At 50.6% G+C, this 15060-nt stretch overlaps 1 protein-coding gene across 1 annotated transcript in view; it reads right to left on the bottom strand.

Annotated features, from left to right (window-relative positions):
* The window catches only part of LOC146194241 (uncharacterized), a 390061-nt gene that overhangs the window by 79661 nt on the left and 295340 nt on the right, over positions 1-15060 (bottom strand). The gene's annotated exons all lie outside the window — the stretch shown is intronic.

The raw sequence follows: 15060 nt of genomic DNA, 5'->3' as shown, positions 1-15060 counted from the left end.
ATTGCAACCAGCCGGGCCACGTGGCACACGAGCGTCAAGCAAGGCGTATGCAGGCAAACGCAGACCGCGGGCGACGATAATTGGTAACACCAGCCTGTCGCCGGCGGCGGGAGAATTTCGCGGTAGCCACGGCGGAAAATGGGAAATGTGCTCCCACGCCGCGTCACCGGGCGACCGCAACGGCGGCCCAGAGGCTTTTGTCCCCCTCGCCTGTAGAGCGCAAGGAATATTGTCGCGCTCAAGCCCTTTTATGCTAGTGCGGTTAGCTGGTCAAAACTACTCTCTGCACGCATTGACACGGGCTCAACGCTGTCACTGGTCGGTGACGATGTGTTTGAGGCCTGCCGTATGTGTAACATCCGTGCCAGGCCAGCCGATACCCCTTTGAGCTTAGCAGCCGGGAAGGCAAAAGCGGAGGGAGCGGTGCGTCTGGTCGTGCGCTTTGACGGCAGAAAGCGGAGGCATCGCTTCGTCTATCTGCCCGGCTTAGCCATACCATTCTGGGAAGAGATTTTCTTTCGAGTGAAGGCATTGTGCTCGACATAGGGGAGAACGGCTATCGCTACAGCCCTTTCAACCCCCTCATTCCCTTTGCTAACACACTCAGACAGGCTAGCGCCCACACTTGTGTGGCAGACGGCTCCCCCCCGACGCTGGAAGGTAGCCCATTAGAAGCAATTATCGCGTCCTTCTCAGGACCTGGTAATCAGCGCCGAAGGTTTGTGGAAGCTTTACTCCCGTTTTCGGATTGCTTCACCGAGAAACCGGGCAGAACCGACATGCTTCAGCACGAGACTGAAACGGGTGATGCGCGCCCATTCAGATGTAACCCGCGGCCGTTAAGCGCGCATAAAAGACAGCTTCTCGACAGCGCCCTTGACGAGATGATTGATAGCGGCGCGGTGAGACCCTCACAAAGTCCCTGGGTTTCCCCAGTGGGTCTAGTGCCAAAGAAATATGGTTCGGTCAGGCTGTGTGTTGATATCGAAAGCTGAACTTACTGACGCCTACGGTTGCGTACTCTTTCCAGTCGATCGAGGCTGTGATGTACGCGTTAGGGAACGCAAGGTTCTCACAGTCCTGGATGCACGCAGAGGGTACCTGCAGATTGAGGTGACGGAAGGTAACATTCAGAAAACCGCATTCACCTGCCACCGCAGGCAAGCTGCGCCCTGTCGTGTTCGCTGGCCGTACGCTCACATCGGCAGAGTGCAATTACTTCGTGACCGAAAAGAATTGCCTGGCGATAATGTTCGCATTGTCAAAGTTCGAGATGTACCTAGACGGAGCGGTTTTTATCATGCAGACAGATCACCAGGCACTTTCGTGGTTAAAGAGGCTGAAAAACCCCGCAGGCAGGCTCGCGAGATGGGCGCTGATGTTGCAACCTTACGCATACGCCATTGAATAGGGAGGCCGATGCTTTATTGCGCTCACCGTGGAAAGCTGGCGTAAGCACTGAAGAGGCGCCGTACAGCATTGCTGAAAGCGGCGTCGCTGCTATTAGAGAGGAGGAGAGGGCGGACGCGAGTGTCGCGCCCTGCGTAGTTAAATAGAGAAAGGAGGCGGACAGAGTTGACGCGCTGTGCGGCGAGAGAGAGAAGGCGCAGCAGCTGGCGGCGGCGACAACTCGCTTGCCAAGAAGAGAAGCATAGAAAAATCTATTTTGGGGAGTAGCGATCAGTAGGGAAGAGCTAAGTGAGGCCCAGAAAGCAGACGGTCTATGCCAGCAGGTGCAGAAAGAGCTTACGAATAGTGCAGCTTGCACCGGGAACGCTGAGGGCAAGTACGACGCGTATCTGCTGGGCGATGATGGCTTACTGCTCCGCTACATCCCCCAACTTGACGAGGAAGAGGCGATTGCATCCCCTTTCCGAGTCGTGGTCCCGAGAAAGTAGCGGAAACAATTTCTCCGGTACTTTCATGACTCAGCGCTGGCAGGTCATGGCAGCGGCAGTAAGACTTATGACAAGTTATGCCCTGTCGCGACCTGGCTAGGTATGAGGCAGGATGTGCTGGGTTACGCCCGTACATGTCCTGTTTGCCAGGTAGCCAAGCCTCGGGCGGGGAAACCCGCTGGCATGATGAAGCAACTATCCATGGCAAGCGGTCGCGTGCGATATCATGGGACTCCGCCTCGCTCTGCGCGCAGAAACCAATATATCTTGGTAATAATGGACCACTATTCCAAGTAGGTAGAGGTATTCTTCGTTAGGAAGCTATTGTCAGAAGGGATTTGGGAGAAACTGTTGGGAGACATTCACTGGTTTCGATTTCCCTTCCGACCTGATTACAGACAATGCTTCGTATTTCAAAAGCAAAGTCTTTGTTGATTCCTGTCGGGCGGTTCAAATCCGCCACATGAAAACGAGTCCCTACCACGCTCAGAGCAACATAACCGAGAGAGTGAATCGGAATGTTAAGAGTATGCTGGTCGCAACCCCCAAGCCGCACAGAGATTGGGATGCACGGCTGTCCAAACTGGCGTTCGCCACTAGAACAACCGTGAACAGGTCGGTGGGTATGACACCTGCTTACTTGAATTTTGGGAAAGAGATCGCTTTTCCGCTCGAGAACTCTCTACTTGACGAGGCGGGGCCCGCGCCCCCTCCGCTTACGCAGTACGCGGCAAAGCTCCGCGAGCGCCTTGAGGCAGCGCAGCGGCGGCTCGTGAAAACCTCTATGTCGCCCGCATGGAGCAAGCGGATCAGTACAACAAAAGTCGTCGACACGTCGTTTTCCACATGGACGACTTGGTATTGAATATAACGCACCCGCTTAGTAACGCAGCGCGTGGTTTTTCGCCGCGTCGCTAGCGCACAGGTGGGTTGGACCGTTCGAAGTTACGGCACGGACTACGCCACTCACCTACCAGCTGCGGTTGTTGGCGAGCGGTGAAACCGCTGGTCCGGTGCACGTCGAAGGCTTGAAGGCTTACCACCTTCGCAAAGACGATAACTTCGAAGCGGTGGAAGCTCAAAGCGATGCAGCGATCTCACCTAAAGAAAGGCGCACAGGTAGCAACCTGGTTCGGTACCGATGCTATAACCTAAGACCAAGGTAGTGCACTACTTTGTCTAACGTCTTTTCTTCTTTCAGAATGCATTCTGACAAGATTTTGCAGCAGCCAGAGGAACACCTTCGCTGGGGCGGGAAACCGCACCTAGCGCATGGTTCAAGGAGGGGCCACTTAAACAGGGCGCACCTCCCTAGTTTGTAGTGGTCTGTGGCCTATCGTTGTGACCAGCGTTGCCATGCTGGCCGTCTTCAAAGAGCCTCGATTCGGAGCCCGTTGCCCAGGCCTGGAGTATGGGCCTCAGGAAGCCAGGTGTGCCCGGGGCGGAAACGCCTGCTTCAAAGGGGTCCCGGTGCATCCAGCACGGCTCCACATGGCAAGGGGTCGACAGCGATGTAGAGTAGCAGCTCAGGGCCGCTGCCAGGCGTATCCGCTACCAAGCCCAGCAGCGCTGTGACCCCGAGGATGTGGCCGCTGGCGGAGAGGGACCAGCAGGCACAGTCCCGCTATGTCTGCTGCTTCTCTCCCGCCATACAGACCAGTTGAGATGGCATCCCGGCAGAGCCAGGCGACAACCCTCCATATTGTACGCCGACCCTGGCTCGGACATGGACATGGCCCGACTATTGCAGACCCCGGGTCGGACGCTGAGGGGAGGGAAGATGTGGGGCCCCGCTACACTGGCAGCGGGGCGCCAGCCACATTCAAAGGCCGAGACACATCCCAGCACTCCCTGCCCGCTGCCCGTTTCCCTCTTCCCGCTCGTTCTGGGATAACCGGTCCCGCGCGAGGATGATAAAGGAAGGCGCACGCCGTCGCCTCGGCCTCTTCGCTCCTGGACGACCCGCTGGCCGCTGCCGAGCTTCTCTCCTGGCAACGACCTCTGACCCCCCGCATATTCATGGACACCCGACTGTGAGATAAAAGATGTTTCTTACACGGCCCACTGTGTGTATGTCTTGCGTATCCCTTGGGCAGAGGAATCGCCCACACGTTTCAGGTGAGACACGCACTACGTACATCGAGGAAGTGGTCAGACTTTGCCAGCTTGCCAACAGAAACATGTCTGAATAGGACAAGGTAGGTCGCCTCATGAAAGGAATCGCCGAAGACGTGTACAACTGTCTCATTACGAAAGACAACCTTGCCTCTACAGCTGACGTGATGCAGTAGTGTCATGCGTTTGAGGCACTCAGCTTGCGGCGAATTTCCCCAAACATTGGTCGGCTATCTAACGTCACAAGTGTCGCCAGCGTCGACCTTCCTGCTTCTGAAGTCATCGCCTCGATGGTTCAGAGGATCGTGAGTGCGGAGGTAACCTCTCAACTACAAGGTGCCGTCCACAATAAAGCGCACCACACATGTTCGCTGCTTGAGCCGAGTATAGTCCAGCCTATTCCCTGGGGCTGAATGTACCGAAAACGAGCGACGCACCGGCCAGGGAGGAAAAGATCGGCCCCTTCTTTCCGAAGTTTGCGAACACCGACATCAACCTGATCAGTATTACGAAGATTTTCTGTCCGAACCACCTCAACACACGCCCACTCGATACTCGCCTTTGACGCGGAGTCGCCTCTCTTACTTCTAGGTAATCGAGAGGTGCCGGTTTGTTACAGGTACGCCGGCTGCGGACGTATCTCCCGATGGCCATGGACGAGGGCTGTTGGGGGAAAATCCTTAAGACCGATCTGGCGATAAGAGCACCACCGGTAGAGGTGACCTGCATCGCCCCAGTGGTAGCAGAGAGGGCGGCTATCTGGAACGCGCTAGAGGTCAGACTTCCGGGGCGCCTGGCGCCGATCTGCCCAGAGGGGTAGCGGTTCCGCAGCGTGCACAGCGACCTGAGGTGGCGTGTTAGGCGAAGGCGTAGGTAGCAGGGCTGGACGGTGTGTGACATCAGCATAAGTCATCTGCTGGGTGGGGACCGGGGTTGGCGGTGCAACGACTGCACTTATCGGTGGCGTGAGTGCAATTTGGACCTCCTCGCGGATGACACTGGTGGAGGTGCCATCAATGATCTCTTCGCCTGCGGACGACCCGACGCGGCCGCCTCTCTTGACCACTCCTGTTCATCTTACAAGCCGGCGGTTCCGAGGCTAACCCCCCGAGGCCTTCCCTCTTGACGAAGAGACCCTAGCTATGGGAACGACATCGCCCGCCGTATCACGACAGTCCCTTGTACCCCTTCATCCTGTCTCATTCTTCAGACCCCACGTACCCCTAAGCCATTTCACGGTGAGCAGTTCGAAGATGCCGAGGATTGGCTAGCTCACTACGAAAGGGGCGCGACGTATAATGGCTGGGACGACGCTGCGAAAATGCGGAACGTCTACTTCAGCCTTGAAGACGCTGCTCGGACATGGTTCGAGAACTGCGAGACCACATTCTTTACGTGGCCGGCCTTCCGAAGCCAGCTCCTCGGTACGTACGCCAACAGTGACCGCCGAGAGAACGCCGAGCGTGCCCTGACCTCTCGAGTTCAGCGTCCAAACGAAGGGGTCGCAATGTACGTTGAAGACGTCGTGCGTCCCTGCCATCGCGCCGACCCGTCCATTAGTGAGGAGAAGAAGGTGCGGCACCTGATGCACGGAGTTAAAGACCAGCTTTTTTCCAGCCTCGTGAGGAACCCGCTCACCACCGTCGCCGCGTTTCTGGCTGAAGCTATGATTATGGAGAAACTGCTACAACAGCAATGCAGTCAGTACGCTCGGCCACTGAATTCCATTTCCACACTACCGCCGAATGACCGCACCGACTACAATCCCGGGGCAGATCTGAGCTCCCTTCGTGACCTCATTCGCACCGTGGTTCGCGAGGAGCTCCAGCAACTTCATGGGACACTTACTCCTGGCGTGGCTTCCCCGGCCAGCGTCATCCGTGAGGAGGTCCAGAACGCACTCACTCCACCGATAAGTGCAGTCGTTGCACCGCCAACCCCGGGCCCCACCCAGCAGGTGACTTATGCTGATGTCACACGCCACCCAGCTCTGCTACCTACCCCTTCGCCTTACACGCCACCTCAGGTCCCTGTGCACTCTGCGGAACCACTGCCGCTCTGGGCAGATCGGTGCCACGTGCCCAGCACCAGCGCGCCTCTCGAGCCAGCCACCACTTCGTCGTCCTCGGCACCAAGCACGGCAGTCGCGCGGCACTAGGCATGTGGCATTATCTCTGCCAATTCTATCTGGTCTGTTGGATTGGAGGCTTTCATACTTTGGTATTTTTTAATTAAACCTTTTGTCTCCTTAGAGAGCGTACTGTTATCCTCTTTAACTATCCTACCGCCTCCTCCTACAGCGCACTCAGTAATGATATCTCTGAAATAATTGTTCATTGCTTCTAGGCTAATGTCGGCATACTGGGTTAGAGCAGAATATCCTTTAGCGAGATTCTGAACTCTTCTGCCCTCCCTCTCACCGCTAATTCGTTGATGGACTTCCTTCTTACTAATCTGTTTCGTTCCCTCTTCAGATTTAGTCTAATTCGAGACCTGACTATCCTGTCGTCACTGCATCACACTTTCCCGACTACCTCTACATCTTGCATAATGGCAGGGTTAGAACACAGCATGAAGTTAATTTCATTTTTAGTCTCCCCGTTAGGACTTTTCTGTGTCCATTTCCGATTCTTTCGTTTGCTGAAAAAGGTATCCATGATTCTTAAGTTATTGCGCTCTGCAAACTCAACCAGTCACTCTCCCTGCTATTCTTAGAGCCAATGCCATTGTCACTCACTACCTGGTCTCCTGGCTGCTTTTTTTCAATCTTGGCTTTGAAGTCACCCAGTAATACAGTATACTGCATCTTTCTTTTCCGCATTGCCGATTCTACAAGTTCGTAGAAGCTTTCAGTTGTCTGGTCTTCATGACTACATATAGGTGCGTAGGCTTGTACAACCTTCAGTTTATACCGCTTGTTAAGCTTAATTACGACTCCTGACGCCCTATATTACCAGCTATATACTTATAGACAAGGACACAGTAAACTTTCTTATATATGGATGATGTGGTGTTCCAGATGGTCCGTTGGTCCGGGGACACGTTGCAGGAAACGGACGGGACAACTTTTCGAGCGCTATGGGCACTTTATTGAACGGGTCAAAAACACATTTTGCTCGCGGCTTTCACAGTTCGCGGCTTTCTGCCCACTATCGTAAGTCGGCAGTCAGTCTCCCCTTTTTGGGCCCAAACACCCATCTTAAGTATACATTTTCAACATCCTGGGGACCAACCTAGCGGCAAATCGGAGGAAAAGAGCTTCTTCCAGCCAATCAGAATGACAAAGCAACATTTTAAATAGCCAATGCAACGTCGGCACCTCCGAGATTGGTCCCTCGAGAGCACTGCGTGCCTCCCACCAATCGTTCGCCCTTTTCCCCTGTGGAGATGGCGCACAGATACTCTCTCAAAATCAGGGGAGAGACAAAACAAATTAGCAAAGACACACGAATGCCACTTTCACCAGCAATGCATACACGTGCAAGGGCACACAGGGCAGCAAGAAATAAGAGGGTAGTGTCCGGACCCCGCTGGTCGTAAGCAGAGCGGTAAAAAGAAGAGAATTTATTGCTACCATGCTCTTCAACACGAGCGCCGTGTGCTGCGGCGATGTTTCCGTCAACTTTAGAACCGACAGCACCGGATGTGCCTTACTGTTCTTCCGCGTCTGGGGCCGGCTCGGCGAGAGCGCTGCGGGGATATTTATGTTCACGCGAGAGTCGACGGCGCGGTGCGCGCCTTTCCGCTCGAATACCACGAAAGCATCGCATTAGAAACGGCACCCCCGGCTCGCGCGAGCACAGCCAGAAACGCGAGACCGCTTGTGTGTAAACGTCGCGCTTCTTGAGCGACCGTCCGTTTTGTGTTTTGTTTTGACAGCTTACTGTTGCGTCGGTGCCGTCCCGTCGGTAATACGCTGAGCAGGGAAGACATAAACCTTCGCCCGTTATTGGTCTGAGCTGACTGGTTAAACGACGACGCGGAGATGGTCTCGCTCTCCGCAGTCTCCGCGTCGCCGGCACGCTTGACTTGTACGGACCTGTCTTTGAAATTGAAACAATGTATGCTACCCGTAAGACGACCCTGAGTTTCTCAGGCGGCTGCAACAGCAACCAGCACACTCCTCCGGTCGCACAGGCCTAAGGTCACTGCGGCGTGCACGTTTGCAGGCCCCTTAAGTGGCACGAGCGGCAGATGCGGCGTAAGCCGTATTCCCCGAGAGTCATAATTCCCGCGTATGGCGCCGTGATGCCTATTCTGTCTCACGGTACAACCACCACCTCACAAGGTCTCAGCCCCGAACTCCCGGTCAAAGAACTTTTCCTCGCGTATCTCAAACGGGCGCCCGGACGCGTCCTCATCAAAAACCCTGAACACAAAGTTAACAATTACAAAGAAAGGGCAAACAGAAGAAGCGATCCGGCTGTTTTGGAGTGCTCCCCTCCTCCACAACGTCCCGGCAACTTAACACCTTCCCACTAAGAATGTTGTGCGTACACTTGCTGTCCGCACAACACTTTTCCCGCGCTACGTGGGGAAGCATTTTGGGCATACAGACCAACAGCATAAAACAAAGCTGCGCCCATCGACGTTACCATGCGGTCTGAAGTGCGAATCTGAAAAATCTAGGAAATTTGCGCCTGAAGCGCCATACAACTCCTTGCCTCATTGTCCCGGCTCACATATTACATCGCCGCTTACAGGGGTAGAGCACAATGCGCAATCACAGCTCTAACGAAAGAGCAACAAAAAAAAAGCCGAATCTCAATAGTATCGGACACTGGTCACCGCGACGCATACACAATTGAGTGCATTCCAGTAACTTGCGAACACAAAATCACCGTTCACAAACATGTGGTACGCATGCACGCATCAGGCAAGCCTGCAAGCACCGAGCGCGCCATATCAGTCTGTACCACACACAGGTTAACTGAAATTCTCATGCATTTTCATGCCATAAACAAGAGGCATATATATATATATATATATATATATATATATATATATATATATATATATATATATATATATATATATATATATATATATATATATATATATATATGTGAAGGAAAGAAGCCAACAGTCGGCGAGGCCAAGGAAATCGTTGGGGATGGTACTTTATGTATTTTTTTTTTAATATTTACTTGGATAGTCACATAAATTAGTAATGTAATCTGTTTAGGGGGCTCGGCAGCACAGCAACGATGCGGTCATCTTACGCCCGCCATCTCCTCACCTTTCAGGTGTTCCTTCTGGCCTTTCTGCCGGCATCTGGCGATGAGTGCTTGGTCGGCGAATCTGATGCGGGGCCTGTTGCCAATCTGTGCGGTGGCGATTCGGACGTTCCTGCCTCGCCGCGCGGCCTGTCATCTGGACCGGACTGCGCAACGGAACCTTTGCGCTGCTGCCCCAGTGCGCCTCTGGACACGTCGGCGTGGCGCTTGTCACCCTCCACCCCCCGAAAGCTAGCCATCGCATCGAAAGCAACATCAACACAGCCGCCTAAAAGCGCTTCCCATCCCATCACTCCCTTCAGTGGGCTCGGCAGCACAGCAACGATGCGGTCATCTTACGCCCGCCATCTCCTCACCTTTCAGGTAACGAATCGGTACTCACTATACGCACGGCGTACCCGTTACCCTGCCTTGTTAGTGCTGCCGAGCCCCTGTTGTTGCATTGACATTATGCATGATTGTGCAGATATATTGTTGGAATTGCTAGCACTAGCTGGCGACGTTGAGCTAAATCCCGGCCCTCCCACGCGTTCGTCTTCAATCGAGGCGTCTGGCGACATCTTGACCGCTCTCAAGGAAATTCGTGAAGGTCAAGACTCCATCTTAAACGAAGTAAAGGCAATGCAAACTAAACTCACCCAAAACGACGCCGTATTAGATGACATTAGGCAAAGGTTATCAAAAATCGAAAATGAATTTTCGTCTATCGCAGTAATAAAAACCCAAATTGAAGATGTCCAGGCCCTGGCTGAAGATAACGCCCACGACATATCAGTACTAACAAGCCGGTTGGATGATTCAGAAGACAGGGCGCGCCGATCTAATATCCTATTCTTTGGCCTAACCGATAAAGAAAACGAATCTTGGTCCCAGTCCGAAGACGCAATCATAAATCTTTGCAGCGATGAACTTGGGATCGATATCACACCGATGGATATTGAACGCGCACACAGACTAGGAAAATTTGATTCCAACAAATCCAGACCTATCATCGTGAAATTCGCTCACTTCAAGACAAAAGAAAACATACTTTCAAGCGCTAATAAGCTGAAAAACACAGATTACCGCATAAGCCAGTACTACTCACCCAACACCCGTACCGCGCGAAAACACCTTGTTGAATACGGCAAGGCACAACCGAAAAAATTCAAGCTGCGTCATGATAAACTCATTATTGACAATGAAACTTATACTTTTAACCATGCCACGAAGAGAGTCGTCCCACGTACCCCATAACTAGAATCCAAAGCTAACTCGATTTCAAGCACCAAAGCCGTTCCGTTTCTGTACACTAACATAAGGAGCCTAATGCCCAAGCTTGACAAACTTCGCGACCTTATCGACACAACAGACAGCAAACTTGTGCTATTAAGTGAAACCTGGTTAAACGCAACTATCCATGACTCCGAGATTCTAACATTTCTTCCAAATTTCAACATCTTCCGACGCGATCGTGTAAATAGACGAGGTGGTGGTGTACTAATAGCTGCTCATCATAGCCTACACTGCGCCGTAATTAACATAAATAGCCCGTTAGAAGCTGTTTTTATAATGTGCAACATGTCTTACCCTCCCGTCATCATCGGAGCCTTCTATCGCCCCCCAGATGCTGATGCCTCGTTTTCTAATCACTTCTACGACACTATCCACTCCTTAACTTCGCAATATCCCCACGCTTCCGTTCTTATTTCGGGTGATTTCAACTTTCCTGCTATCACATGGTCTGATGTCACATTAACAATCGCCAAAAATAACACTGAAAGCGAATTTTTAAACGCATGCCTCACGTTCAATCTGTCACAGCTTGTTTCCGCCCCTACTAGGGAAGATAATCATTCTTCGAATATACTCGACTTGGTACTAACTTCCCACGCCGACAACGTCTCGCCCCTTACGTACTTACCCGGCATTAGCGATCACAAAATATTACAAGCTTCATTCCAATGTCAGCTACCTTGCACAAAAAAGGCTAAAAAGAAACTAACGCTCTATCATAAGGGTAATTATGAATGCATAAATGACAAGTTGTCAGAGTTTACGACGTGGTACTTAACAGACTTCACTACTCGCTCTGTCGAAACTAACTGGTCACTTTTCAAGAATAAAATGCATGAACTTATCACCACATACATTCCCGCTATAACTGTTACGGAACGACTCACATCGCCGTGGTTTAACGCTATTCTAAAACGAATGAACAACAAAAAGAAACGGTACTATCGAGCAGCTAAACGCTTAAACACCTCAGTTTCGTGGGAAAAATATCACACCATCGACAAAACATTTCAGACACTTGCCGCCAAAACAAAGAAAACCTTTTATTACAACACGTTGCCCAACATGCTACGGACAAATCCTAGACAGTTTTGGAAAATTGTTCATCCATCGCGTAACAATCACTTATCTCTGCTCGATGACCGAAATAATCCTATTCCTGATAAAGATGTACCAGAAGTTCTGAACTCCGTATTTTCATCTATTTATACTAACAAGTCTAAAGATGAACTTCCTGATTTTCCGCGACACAATCACCCTGTCATGCCTCCCATAACTTTTCATGCCAACGGAATTGCGAAACTAATCGATTCTTTAAAGGTCTCTTCCTCAGCCGGGGTTGATGACATCAACTCAAAACTGCTAAAAAACACCAAACATATCACAAGTATCATTCTGTCGCACATCTTTCAGCAATCGTTATCATCTGGAGTGTTGCCACAAGACTGGAAGGTAGGCAAGGTGATTCCAGTTCCTAAAAAAGGTTCGCCATCTTCACGCCATAGCTATCGTCCCATATCCCTCACAAGCATTTGTTCAAAATTAATGGAGCATGTTATCTACACACACATCGCAAATTTTCTTACATCTGTAAATTTTTTTCACCCTAACCAACACGGTTTTCGTAAAGGAATGTCATGTGACTACACAGTTAGCTCTATTTATTAATGACATTAGTTCTAACCTAGATGACAATATACCAGTTGATGCATTGTTCTTGGATTTTCAGAAAGCTTTTGACAAAGTTCCCCACAGACGGCTTCTACTTAAACTTTCACGTTTGAACCTTGACCCACTCATGCTAACTTGGATAGAACACTTCCTCACTAACCGTAAGCAGTTCGTACACGCTAATGAATTTTTCTCACCTTTAAGCTCCGTCGCCTCTGGAGTGCCACAAAGTACTGTACTCGGTCCATTACTTTTCCTAATCTATATTAATGACTTGGCTACTGATATAACTTCTAACATACGACTATTTGCGGATGACTGCGTAATATATCGACCTATCGCTAACTGCAACGATACTAAACTGTTACAGAACGACTTGAATTACATCGAATCCTGGTGTAGCAAATGGCTCATGTCCATAAACACAAATAAGACGTCATTAATTACATTCCACCGTAGACAGTCCTTTCCTTCACCTTCGTATTATATATTTGGCTCTAAAATTTCCGCAGTTGACTCTCATAAATATCTTGGTGTAACCATTACCCGTTCCCTCACTTGGTCTACTCACGTCTCTAACATTGCTAAAGACGCCAATCGCACGCTTGGTTTTTTACGCCGTAACTTACGACTTTCACCTCCTTCTGTCAAACTGCTGACCTATTTAACACTCGTCCGTCCCAAACTGGAATACGCATGCGCAGTTTGGGACTCTCACCAGTCTAACCTTTCCCTCACCCTCGAATCCATCCAAAATCGTGCAGCAAGGTTCATTCATTCAGACTACTCATATCGCTCAAGTGTTACCGACTTGAAGACAAAATCTAATCTCCTTTCCCTCCAATCACGCCGCAAAATAGCTCGGCTGTGCCTTTTTCATAAATTTTACCATTCATCACTAGGAAACTGTGCCATCATGCCCTGTCACCACGTATCCCATCGACTTAATCACAATAAAGTAGTATACCCACCATCCGCAAATACCACTGCGCATCTAAATGCTTTTTTCGTCCAGACAGCAAAGGACTGGAATCGCCTTCCTGCCGACGCAGTTCATCTCGCTCATCCAGCACACTTCAAAGCATTCATTGAAAGACTCGCCAATCAACTGTAACAGCCCACCCCTCATGTAATACCCCACCAGGGGCATTTGAGGTATAAATAAATAAATAAATAAATAAATAAATAAATAAATAAATAAACACAAAGTAGAAGAAAAAAAACGTGCCGATGGTGGGAACCGAACCCACGACCTCCGAATATCGCGTCCGGTGCTCTTCCAACTGAGCTACATCGGCCGCTGTCCCCCCTGCTACTTCCTTGGGTATTTATGTTTATCTGTATACGAACCTTGAGAGTGTTCACCAGCGCCACCCTCAACCTCAGCGGCGGACGTGGAACGTCCTTTTTGTTACCGCCAGCGTCACGTAGAACGTGATCAAGAGCGAGGGCGAAAGCTGTGCTAGAACCCTCTTACGATACCTATGGCTTCAAGACTGCCAGAACCGAGCCCCCCGTAAGCTACAAGCAGATCAATTAAGGGGAAATTAGGGTGCTCGTTATAATACATGAAGGAAAGAAGCCAACAGTCGGCGAGGCCAAGGAAAGCGTTGGGGATGGTACTTTATGTATTTTTTTTAATATTTACTTGGATGATCACATAAATTAGTAATGTATTCTGTTTAGGGGAAAGATAATTAAACGCAAAGTAGAAGAAAAAACAACGTGCCGATGGTGGGAACCGAACCCACGACCTCCGAATATCGTGTCCGGTGCTCTTCCAACTGAGCTGCATCGGCCGCTGTCCCCCCTGCTACTTCCTTGGGTATTTATGTTTATCTGTATACGAACCTTGAGAGTGTTCACCAGCGCCACCCCCAACCTCAGCGGCGGACGTGGAACGACCTTTTTGTTACCGCCAGCGTCACGTAGAACGTGATCAAGAGCGAGGGCGAAAGCTGTGCTAGAACCCTCTTACGCTACCTATGGCTTCAAGACTGCCAGAACCGAGCCCCCCGTAAGCTACAAGCAGATCAATTAAGGGGAAATTAGGGTGCTCGTTATGATACATGAAGGAAATGAAGTAGCAGGGGGGGGGGGGGGGGGGACAGCGGCCGATAGTAGACTTGCTGTTACACTGTGGATTACGTTGGCGGGATACCCTGCTTTTTCAAGACGAATCATCTGGATGGTGACGCTGCTTTTCAGGTTGTGTGAACAGCTTCTGGCAAGTGCGGCTTGAAGAAGACCAGCTATAATCCCACGTTTGATGAGCTTCGAGTGGGCGCTTTCATAGGCCAATAAGCTTTTCTTGCTGCATGGATTGTATTTGAAACAAGGGCCGCATCCGGAATCGCTGAAGGTAATAAGCAAATCAAGGAACTGAATCTCCTGACGATGTGATAATTCCCAGGTGAACTTGAGGCCTTTTGCTTCGGCAGTGAACAGCCCTACAATTCTGGCGACAAGGGCATCCAAGTCGCATCCAGGCGTCGCTTGAAGTATGATAAGGTAGTCATCCACATACCTCAGAACTTTCAGAACACCCATGCCTGTCAGGAAGACACACATTCATCGGTCCACGGCAGACAAGTAGATGTCACAAAGCACAGGTGCCACAGATGAACCTATGCATATCCCTTCTTTTTGGACAAAGAATTTTTTTGTTAAAGAATATTGTCGTAGAATTGAGATAAAACTCAAGCAGGGTGATGAAGTTGTCAGTGCTTAGCCCTGATGAGCTCTGGAAGTTGATTTCACTAGAGCACTCAATCTTCTCCCGGACAGTTTCAAGGAGCCTTCCTTGTGGAACAGAATAATAAAGATGTTCCACGTCTACGGAGAAGGCTGTCTTTGCTGATTTC

The sequence above is a fragment of the Amblyomma maculatum genome, chromosome 3 (assembly GCF_055883805.1).
Source record: "Amblyomma maculatum isolate TAMU_Amacu chromosome 3, ASM5588380v1, whole genome shotgun sequence".
Classification (NCBI taxonomy): Eukaryota; Metazoa; Arthropoda; class Arachnida; order Ixodida; family Ixodidae; genus Amblyomma; species Amblyomma maculatum.
Note: the sequence above shows the minus strand (reverse complement) of the source record. Positions and strands in the feature narration are given on the sequence as shown.